The sequence below is a fragment of the Myotis lucifugus genome, unplaced genomic scaffold (assembly GCF_000147115.1).
Source record: "Myotis lucifugus unplaced genomic scaffold, Myoluc2.0 scaffold_142, whole genome shotgun sequence".
Classification (NCBI taxonomy): Eukaryota; Metazoa; Chordata; class Mammalia; order Chiroptera; family Vespertilionidae; genus Myotis; species Myotis lucifugus.
The window spans coordinates 641,969-653,901 of NW_005871190.1; the positions used below are offsets into that span (position 1 = coordinate 641,969).

An 11,933-nucleotide genomic window follows, 5' to 3' on the forward strand; every position below is an offset into this window, starting at 1 on the left:
AGAACTTGGGGGTGGGGTGGGGCTGGGTGACGTTGCCTAGTTGGTGCCCAGATCTTGCTCTGGCTCTTTAGGTCACCTAAGTTCACAGTCCTTCGCTCCCAGGCACCAGGTCCAGCCTCAAGGCAGGGGTTTGGGAATGAAGTGGGCAGGGAGAGGCTGCGGTCCATCCATGCCCTTGGGCTTCTGGTCACAGAGTCCTGGGGTCCCAGGTGGAACAGGCGCCAGCACCTGTGTTCTGGAGGCACGAGGACAGCCAGGTCAGTGGCAGAAGCTCCTCTTGTCGTTGGAGATCCCAAGTTCTGGAGAGAGGTCCACTGTCTGGATGGAAAGATGTGGGCCTGCTGGGGGTCCAGGGGCTGGCTCGGCCAGGACCACCTGCAGGTTGAGGATGTAGTAGATGACACGCTGCAGGATTTCCCACCTGGCTAAGCTGAGTGCCTCGCGGGACTCCGGGTACCAGTGTCATCCAGCAGACTCAGTGGCTCCTCGGCTGCCGGGCCCTTGCTGCAGCCCCACGCAATGGCTAGTCTGCATTCCAACAGGCAGCACACTGCCTCATAGCAGCCGCACAAGGACCTTAATGCCTTCATGTTGAGGAATGAAGTTGGAAATGCCCAAGGTCGAAAAAGCTGAAGAAATTCCTACAGCAGCTTGCTATCCATTTTTATGAATTTTTAGTAAGCTATCCTATCTAATAATAGACAAAGATTGAAATTAACTGTACCTCCGCTACGCTTCCCATTGGCTAATCAGCGAGATATGCAAATTAACCGCCAACAAAAATGGCAGCCACGCAGCTGAAGCGAGCAGGAGGCTTGCTTGCTCCAGTGATGGAGGAAGCCAAGCTTCCTCGCTGCTGCGGCCAGGCTCTGAGCTCCACTCTAAGCAACAAAGTTGCAATTATAGAAGCTAAACAAACCCCAGATACCTGCTTTCAGCAGGCTGTGGCCTCAGAGTTGGAGTGGCAACAAAGTTTCAATTATAGAAGGTAAATAAATCCCAGAATAAAAAAAAAAAAGAAAAAAAGGAGAGGCTGGGAGCTTCAGTCACCAGCGGGCTTGGCCAGCCTGAAAACCCTCAGCCCCTCATCCAGGCTGGCCAGGCACCCCAGTTGGGACCTGCACCCTAAAGGGGGTGTGACCAGCCTGAAAACAGCCATCAGTCCCTCATCCAGGCTGGCCAGGCACCCCAGTGGGGACCCCCACCCTGATCCGGGACACCCTTCAGGGCAAACCAGCTGCCCCCCCCCCGTGCACCAGGCCTCTATTCTATATAGTAAAAGGGTAATATGCAAACTGGACCCTAACAGCAGAAAGACTGGGAATGACTGGGTCACTATGACACACACTGACCACCAGGGGCAGACGCTCAATGTAGGAGCTGCCCCTCCTGGTGGTCAGTGTGCTCCCACATTGGGGAGCTCTGCTCAGTCACAAGCCAGGCTGAAGGCTGCCAGTACAGCAGTGGTGGTGGGAGCCCTCTCCCTGCCTCCTCAGCAGCGCTAAGGATGTCCGACTGCAGCTTAGGTCTGCTCCCTGCTGGCAAGTGGACATCCCCCCGAGGGCTGCCGGGCTGCCAGAGGGATGTCTGATTGCCAGCTTAGGCCCAATCCCCCAGGGAGCAGGCCTAAGCCAGCAGGTGGTCATCCCCTGAGGGGTCCCAGACTGCGAGAGGGCACAGGCCAGGCTGAGGGACCTCCCCCCGCTGAGTGCACAAATTTTTGTGCACCGGGCCTCTAGTATATATATATAACTGCCCTCCCCTGCCAGCCAAGTCACCCCTAACTACCCTCCCTTGCCAGCCTGTCACCCCCAATTGCCCTTCCCTGCTGCCCTGGTTGCCCCTAACTTCCCTCCCCTGCTGGCCTGATCACCCACAACAGCCCTCCCCTGCTGGCCATCATGTGGCTGTGGGCGCCGCCATCTTTGAGGGCGTTGTGGTCAATTAGCATATTCCCTCCTTATTGGCTGTGGGAGCCACCACATTTGCAACAGCGTGAGGGTAAATTAGCATATTCCCTCTTTATTAAGTGGTATATATATATATATACATTCAAATATTGATATATGAAATATAATTTGTATAGGAATGTAATTATTGTGTTTTGTTTCATATCTATAACCTAAAATACTGATGGCTTATTCACATTTCATGAAGAAACTGCTTTCAGAAAACCTTGTATTTATTTATTTATTTATTTATTTTTTAAATGTTTATTGTTGAGAGTATTACAGATGTCCCTTTCTTTCCCCCAATTGCTCCCCTCCACATAGTTCCCCCCTTGCCCCAGGCCTCCACCTTCCTATTGTCTGTGTCCATAGGTAATGCATATATGCATATAAGATATTTGATTAATCTCTTCTCTTCCCTCTCCCCCTTTCCCTCTGAGATTCCTCAATCTGTTCCATGTTTCCATGCCTCTGATTCTATTTTACTCATCAGTTTATTTTGTTCTTTAGATTTCTTGTTCAATTATTTTTATTTTTATATTCAATTTTTGATACATATGTATTTATTACCATTTTATTGTTCATATTTTTAATCTTTTTTCTTCTTTCTCTTCTTAAAGAATATTTTTCAACATTTCATGTAATTCTGGTTTGGTGGTGATGAACTCCTTTAGCTTTTTCTTGTCTGGAAGCTCTTTATCTGACCTTCATTTCTAAATTATAGCTTTGCTGGGTAAAATTATCTAGGTTGTAGGTTCTTGCTATTCATCATTTTTAATATTTCTTGCCACCCCCTTCTGGCTTGAAAAGTTTCTGTTAAGAAATAAGCTGACAGTCATATGGGAACTCACTTGTAGGTAACTAGCTTTTTTTCTCTTGCTGCTTTTAAGATTCTCTCTGTCTTTAACCCTTGGTATTTTAATTATGATGTGTCTTGGTGTGGGTCTCTTTGGGTTTCTCCTGTTTGTGACTCTGTGCCTTCTGGACTTGTAAGTCTATTTCTTTCACCAGGTAGGGAAAGTTTTCTGTCATTGTTTCTTCAAATAGGTTTTCAAAATCTTGCTCTCTCTCTTCTCCTTCTGGCATCCCCATAATGCAAATGTTGGTACACTTTAACTTGTCTCTGAGGTTCTGTACACTATCTTCATATTGTTGGATTCTTTTTTCATTTTGCTCTTCTGATTGGGTGTTTTGTTTTGTTTTTGCTTTCTCATATTCCTAATATTTGATTTGATTCTCAGAATCCTCTACTCTACTGTTGAATCCCTGTAAATTGCTCTTTATTTCAGTTAGAATATGCTTAATTTCTAACTGGTCCTTTTACATGTCTTTGCAATTCTCACTAAGAGCCTTGAAAGTCTTACTAAGTCCTCTGAATCTCTCATTTAAGTTCCTTAAAGCTCTTTTTAATATCCTTTAGCAATCTATAACCATTGTTTATAACTCTGTATCCAGTAGTTTTCTTGCTTCCATTTCTTCCATTTGTGACATGTTTTTTGTCTTTGCATTTTGACTGCTTCCCTGTGTTTGTTTCTGTGTATTATGTAGAACTGCTATGTCTTCTGGAATTGGTAGAGTGGTCTTGTGTACTAGGTGTCCTTTAGGGCCTATTGGCTCAGCCTCTCCAGTCACCTGAGCTGGGCACTCTAGGTACAGCCCAGTGTGGGCTGTGGGTACAGTCTTGTGATTATGCCTTGATTGTTATTGGCATCACTGGGAGGACTTGACCACAAGGCCAATCGGCTGTGAGGACCAACTGTGACTACAGTGGAAGAGCTGATGTGCAGGAAACACCCTATGGAGGACTTGTTACAGTGAGGCTTTGGTGCTCATTGAGTCTGCCCCTATAATATGTCACTTGTGGATATGTAGAGTTATTATCTTGTATGGTCTGAAGTGGTCTGCCAAGTGCACTGGCTCTGGGGTCTCTTGGGAGGTGCAAAGTCAGCCACTGCCTGGGGCCACCTGGAAGGAGCTACAGAGAGATCTGCAGATGGCTGATACTTGCATTGGCTTTGGAAGTGTCCAGAAGAGGCCAAAATGTGAAGCAAAGCAGGTCAGGACAGGCCATTCCTATGGAAAAGCAACTGCAAACAGGTTGGGTGGGGCTGCAATTAGGGTCTCAGGGAATCAGCAGGGCAGAGCAAACAGTATGAGTCAAACTGATGGAAAGATATGGCTGCCAGTTAGCCCTGTGATTGAAGGGCAGGGATTCCTAACATAGGAGAAATGAACCCAAGAGCACCCCCATCTGAGAGAAAGCTGCCCCAAGTTTCTGCCCCAATGCCAAACAATCTAATTCCTCATCTGATGTCCCAGGTTCCTTTCCAGCTTCAGCACTGGTGTTGGAGCCTAGAGAGATCGAATCTGAGTAAGTCTGTGCACTGGCCCTTTAAGAGGAACTCTCTGGGTCTCCAGCAACCTCCGAGTCATTCACCCACAATCTTTGCTGGTTTTTATAGCTCGAAGTTATGGGGATTTCTATTCCCAGCACTGGAACCCTGGCTGGTGTGGGTCTGGGACCCCTTGCTCCTCATGGGGAGCCTCCACAGCCACAATATCTCTCCTGATTAAAATAATGTCACACATGGGTGTTGGACCAGCCCATTCTGTGCCTCAGCCCCTCCTACTGGTCTCAATGTGTTTTCTTCTTTACTTCTCTAGTTGTAGGACTTCCATTCACACAGATTTCAGGTGGTTCTGAATAATGGTTTTTCTGTATTTTAGTTGTAATTTTGATGTGGTTGTTAGAGGCAGTGAGTAGCTTCATTTGCCTACATGCTATCTTGGTTCTCCCCTTGGTTTTATTTTTAAATTAGCTCTTTAATTTTGGGCAACATAATTTCTGTAATGCTTGTGTGTCTATTTCACAATAAAAAGTCAACTAAATATATTTATATTTAAATTCTGCTGATACTAGCCTAATCTGAAATACTAGAGGCCCAGTGCAGAAATTTGTGCACTGGAGGCGGGGAGAGGGTCCCTCAGCCCAGTCTTCACCCTCTCACAATCCGGGAGCCCCACTACCAATCACTTTGCAGAGGGAGGCCCTACTCATCCACTGCAGCGCCGCTGGCCAGGGGGCCTGGGGCTCCCTCTGAAGGGCGATTATGGGGTGATGGCCAGACCCCCAACCAATTGCATTGTACCTGGTTTAGCTGGCCTGGCACCAGTGGGTGTCATAGTGTGGTTGTCTGGATGGTCATTCTGCTATTCAGCTGTTTGGTTGATTTTCATATTACACTTTTACTGGTATTATTATAGATGAGACACTTGCAGTATGTGAGGTCTGGGTTGCTTTCAATTCTGTCATGACAATCTGAAAAGTTATATATATATGTATATATATACGTATACATATATATGTGTATATATATACATATATATGTATATGTGTGTGTGTGTGTGTATATATATATATCCTATATAATAAAGAGGTGATGTGCAAATTGACCATCACACCCTCACACAAGATGGCTGCCCCCATGTGGTCAAAGATGGCCCCCCCATGTGGTCACAAGACGGCCACCACAAGATGGCTGGCAGGGGAGGGCAGCTAAATAGCTGGGGGTGACCAGGCCGGCAGGGGAGGGCAGCTGTGGGCAATTGGGCCGGCAGGGGAGCAATTAGGGGGTGATCAGGCTGGCAGGGGAGCAATTAGGGGGTGATCAGGCTGGCAGGCAGGCAGTAGGGGGTGATCAGGCTGGCAGGCAGGCAGGCGAGCAGTTAGGAGCCAGCAGTCCTGAATTGTGAGAGGGATGTCCGACTGCCGGTTTAGGCATGAGCCCTGTGGGATCAGACCTAAACCGGCAGTCGGACATCTCCCAAAGGGTCCCAGATTGGAGAGGGTGCAGGCTGGGCTGAGGACACCCCCCTAGTGCAGAAATTTTGTGCACTGGACCTCTAGTATATATATATCTGTCCTCATTTATGTGTATATGTTGTCCATTTTATATACACTTAAGGTCTATGTGTATGGAAGTGCACGTGCACACCCAATGATGCTAACAGCAATCAAGTCTCAACTATCATATGTGAGTATAACTTGTCGAAAAGAATACACAATAAAACAGAATATATGCTAGAGTTTAAATCATGAAACAGTCTTTTCAAATTAATTTTTTTCTTTTTTTTCTCTTTTGTCAATATTCTTTACTACTATGATAACAAATTAGGCAAACTCAAACACACTGCTTATCTGCCAATTTGTGTGATCCCTGATGACTAGCTAAAGGTTTTTTATTTTTATTTTTTTAATTTAAATTCTTCATTGTTTAAAGTATTACATAAGTCTTCTTTTTCCCCCATTGACCTCTCCCCAGCTGCCCCCACCCCCCAGCACATGCCCTCACCCCGTTCTCCCCCCACTCCATCTTTGTCCATTGGTTATGCTCATATGCATGCATACAAGTTCTTTGGTTGATCTCTTACCCCCTCACCCTCTGCCTTCCCTCATAGGTTGAATAGTCTGTTCGATGCTTCTATGACTCTGATTCTATTTTTGTTCATCAGTTTTATGTTGTTCATTATATTCCACAAATGAGTGAGATCATGTGATATTCATCTTTCTCCAACTGACTTATTTCACTTAACATAATGCTCTCCAGTTCCATCCATGCCGTTGCAAATGGTAAGAGTTCCTTCTTTTTTATAGCAGCATAGTATTCCATGTGTAGATGTACCACAGTTTTCTAATCCACTCATCTGCTGATGGGCATTTAGGCTGTTTCCAAATCTTAGCTATTGTAAATTGTGCTATGAACACAGAGGTGCATATATCCTTTCTGATTGGTGTTTCTGTTTTCTTGGGATATATTCCTAGAAGTAGGATCACTGAGTCAAATGGAAGTTCCATTTTTAATTTTTTGAGGAAATGCCATACTGTTTTTCACAGTGGCTACACCAGTCTGCATTCCCACCAGCAGTGCATGAGGGTTCCTTTTTCTCTGCATCCTCGCCAGCACTTGTTGTTTGTTGATTTGTTGATATAGCCATTCTGACAGGTGTGAGATAGTACCTCATGGTCATTTTGATTTGCATTTCTGGGATGATTAGTGAATTTGAGCATGTTTTCATATGTCTCTTGGCCTTTTGTATGTCTTCTTTTGAAAAGTGTCTATTTAGGTCCTTTGCCCATTTTTTTGATTGGGTTGTTTATCTTCCCTTTGTTAAGTTGTATGAGTTTCCTATAAAATTTTTTTTTAATATATTTTATTGATTTTTTACAGAGAGGAAGGGAGAGAGATAGAGAGTTAGAAACATTGATGAGAGAGAAACATCAATCACATACTGGGGATGTGCCCGCAACCCAGGTACACGCCCTTGACGGGAATCGAACCTGGGACCCTTCGGTCCGCAGGCCGACGCTCTATCCACTGAGCCAAACCGGTTTCGGCTAAAATTTTGAGATTAGACCCTTATCAGATATATCATTGGCAAATATGTTCTGTCCAATTTTTCCCACACTGTTTATTGAAGAGACTGTCTTCACTCCATTGTATGCTCTTGCTTCCTTTGTCAAATATTAATAGAGCATAATGGCTTGGTTTGATTTCTGGGTTCTCTGATCTGTTCCATTGGTCTATATGTCTGTTCTTGTGCCACTATCAGGCAGATTTGAGAACAGTGACTTTGTAGGCAAATCTTACATGTTTTATAACCTTACAGCTTCCCCCGTATTATGACAGAATTGAATTATATTAACTAATTCATTTATATACAGGATTTAATTATCCTCACCTAATATTTATATAGTTATCATTATTAGCATTTTCATTTTACAAATGAGGAAAATCAACTCAGAGAGCTTGTGTAGCTTAGCCAAAAAATATATGGCTTGTAAAATGGCAAGGAAAATTGAATGTAAGCAATTATCTACCAAACTTGGTTCTTAACTGTTATGTGGTTTTGAGTTTTCATCATGAAAAATAGCTAAGGTTTGGCTGTCTGCTTAATTTCCCAGTGTCCTCCTTCTGTTTATGTCCAGTGAAGACTGGAATATATAATACTAAGAATTTTACATTATATTTCTAAATAAGCCAGTATTATCTCAATCTTTTACTGCAATTCACTGTCTCCCCCCAAAATGTTAATATAACCAAATAACTAGCTACTTATTTAATTTTTAATTTTATTTTTCAATTACAGTGACATAAAATATTATATAAATTTTAAGTTTACAATATAGTGATTATACATTGGTATACTCATTTTAATATGGGTGGAATAGTAAGGCTTTTAAGCATACTCTGTTTTGTTAGTTGACTCAATAAACATCTTAATAAACACTGAAATAATTATATTTGTCTAATATGTCAAGTAAAAGTTTTATAAACAATTTTTTGAAGTTATGTTATGTTTTCATAAAACTTTTGAGATTTCAAAAAGTTTCATGAAATTTCATAAATGCCTCTAGCAAGGTGATTGACTATGTTATTGTTTGTTGTTGCTAGAATAAAAAGTATTATGACCTCATAAGTTTACATTCTAAAATCAGAGATGTCTAAACAAATGTGTATGATTTTTATAACAGATAATAAATAATTATAATAATTTACATATCTACCAAATATGAACCAAACTGCTTTATAGTGAATAATTTTTGTTTGTACCTAATTCAGTTAAGTTAAAAGATTAAATTTAATTAGACAAATATCCATAAACACTCTACATTTTTATATCTAATTAATTCCATCTTCATTAGCATGCAAATTAATTTTGATTCAAAGCCAAAATTGAGCTATTATAAGAATGCAAATAGTTATGGACGAGTTCAGTAGTGGGGGAGGGAAGGCCTGGAGTGGGGTGGGAACGGGTGGAGGGGAGCTATGGGGGGAAAAAAGAGTAACATCTGTAATAATCTGAACAATAAAGATTAAAAAAAATGAATGCAAATAGTAATTCAATGTTTACTATATCCAGCACTTTGAATAGCTTTCCTCAGTTAGTATAGTATTATCTAAGGTAATTTAGAAGCAATCTCTATATCAATATTGAAACTACTGTAAAAAATGAACTAATTGATTACAGTAACTCTTGAACTGTCATTGTGCTCTTTTGACTACTTCTGCCACTTGGGAGATGTGAAAATTCTTTCTGGGTTTTCATTTACAACTGTGTATGTGTGTGTGTCCAAGGTATCTGTAAATATATGTATATATGTATGTATGTATATGTGTATATACTGATATATATCATTTGTGTTTATATAGATATATCTTGTGTTTATATATATTTATACATAGTTATAGAAAATAAATAATTATTTACAATTTGTAAATACCAAATTTTAGTTGTCTGTGGAATTTTTTAACTGTGCTGCCAGGTTTCAAAGTCATACTGCTCCACTCAATTCATAGAGGAATAGACAGCAGGGAAATAGAGTATATTGAGATAGGCAGCAGGCTGGAGGGTATGCAATAGAACAGGAGATTGAAAATCAGTGGGCAAGCAAAACAAAACAAAATAAATTAAAAAGAGAAACATGAAGTAGAGAAAGGTGATGATATGTGTTGTGGCCTGGGGGTAGGAGATGATAAATGCTAGAGGAACAAAAATTGCCACAAGCAAGTTTTACCATAATCTTTCAACAAAGGCTTTCATAAGGATATTAAATCTGTCTGAGAGACCTGAGCTTAAAGCTTTTTGGGGAGGAAAAGTAGCAGAGGGAGGATGATCTGGTAATACATTGAAAGAGGATTTGGATCCAATAAGATGTGATGAAATGATATAAAAACAATGAAAGGAAAACAAAACAAACAGGCAAAATGCCCTGCTAGAATCCAGAAAATATACATGAAAGTTTTTAGGTAGAAAAATATGTCTTGAGAAATTTTGTAATTAGGCTAATTGCAGAATGTGTTCTATAGCATATCAACCAAAATGCACAGGCATTAGAGATTTTTACTAGGATTAGGATTTCCACAAAATTTACTAAAACATACCAATTTTCAAAGATTTCAGATGGAAACCCATGGGTTTCATTTCCCCAAAGCAGTGATGCCAGCAGATAGGTTTGGTTGTTTGTAATCTTAAAGTATGACTATTTATCGGGTGCCAGGAGGGGCTAAAGGGGTGCCAGGAGGTGCACATTTTGCCATCTTCTGATAAAAATGTAGCTCATATTTGTATCTTGTTTCATAATCATTGAGTTTATAAATTCCAAGTTACACCTTATTAAATTCAAATTTTCTCATTTTGTTGTTTTTTAATTGTTAAATTATGATTACTTGTAACAAACTTTTACAATTTTGTCACTCTTCTCTTTTTGGACAGGCAGGTGATATAAAATAACTAAAATGTGCAGAAATCAAAGAAAAACAGTTCCATGTTAATACTGTGCTCTACTTATACCAGTAGACCCAGCATCTTTGAGTGCTGCAGAATGCTCAGAAAATCAAAAATGAAATTCTATTTACAAATCCATACGCTTATTAAACTAAACAATTATGCTATTAAGTTTAATTGAGATTACCTGGATTAGAATTGGTGACACAAATTATTTTATAGTATCCTATTTTGCAGAAAATAAAAGTTTTGTGAAAAACAAACACACTTTATCACTGGGTTGTTCAGAAGCTCTTATCTGAGTGATTAGCCCTAGAATGTTTTTTTCAAATTTAGGCAAATACTTTGAAAAAAGTTCCTTCATTTTATTTAATGAGTAAAAAATGGCATTGCTAACAGTTAATCTAGCTGAAAATTAACTAATTAACAACTGCCTTTGCTAACATGGGTATCTGTCATTCTGATTTTTACGAATGTTTGTATTTTGGAGCTCTTCCAATTCTTTAAGCATGATTTAGTGCTAATTGATTTTACTCAGACAACTAAGGAAATGTGATATATGTTCTACCAATACTTGCTCTGTGTGTGTGTGTGTGTGTGTGTGTGTGTGTATTCTAATATTTGAAATGGAAAGAAATATAAGGAAAAGTGTTTTCCTTGCTTGAGGATCTCTAAAGTCACTTGATGTATCAACGAACATTTAAACAGGCTTATATTCTGTCTCGTCCTGAGATCCAAATCAAGCCATGCATCCTATCATTCTTGAGAGATGCCAAGATTTCACTTTCCTGAATTGATGGTGTTGCAATCTACTTTTTTGAGAATTCTGTGAATGTAACTTACTTCTGACATTCTTATCTGTTACTCTATTATCACTCTTTTCTAACTTTTCACACATTTCTAACTTTATATAAGAATAAAGGAAATGTTAGCATAGCTTAGGTGATATTTATAATATTTCCACCTAAATTCAACACTGGCAATAAATTGTCTAAGTGTTTCATAAGCAGATGACCTGGAGAAAGTCCCACTGTGTGGGACGGCCAGATACACTGACCAGGGGATTTTTCTCAAGAAAAATTGGAAAGGGCTTGAGACTCTGGCACCTATGGCTTTAACCAACCACAGATATTTGTGTACAGGTGGCAAGTTGTGTAACTTCTTGTGGGCCTCAGTTTTCCCAAGTGAAATATGAATTATTACTCATATAATCCAGTGTTTAAAGAATTTATCAGATGCATAAATATAAGAGAATCATACTATATACATTAGTTACCATCCTTTACTAAGTTCCCAGTGATGTTCTTTTCCTAATTCTACAGCTGTGACATATGACATTTTCCTGATATAATAATGAATGTTAGCACATTTTTAAAAAAAGGTTTTTCTTATTCTTATGTTTTTTTCACATGAATCTATAGTTGAATTCATATACTACTACTTTTTATTTTATTGATGAGCATAATGATTTCTTTTGTAAAGTGGAAACCATGCTTAAATTCCTTTGCAGCTAATTCAGATATTAACTAGGAATTAGTATTTATTTATTCTCTAACAGCTTGGGTTAGATAAAAAATTAGAATGTAATTTCTTCTTATAAACTTTTTTTTCATGGAAAATTTGCTTTAATTTAAGCTACAGAAGAAAAAATTCATTTCCTTGATGGTTATTTAGTCAGTGTCAAATTTGTTTATTTCA

At 39.9% G+C, this 11,933-nt stretch overlaps 1 pseudogene; it reads right to left on the bottom strand.

Moving 5' to 3' along the window:
• Positions 1-252: 252 nt before the first annotated feature.
• LOC102427662 lies at positions 253-590 on the bottom strand (annotated as a pseudogene).
• Positions 591-11,933: the final 11,343 nt, after the last annotated feature.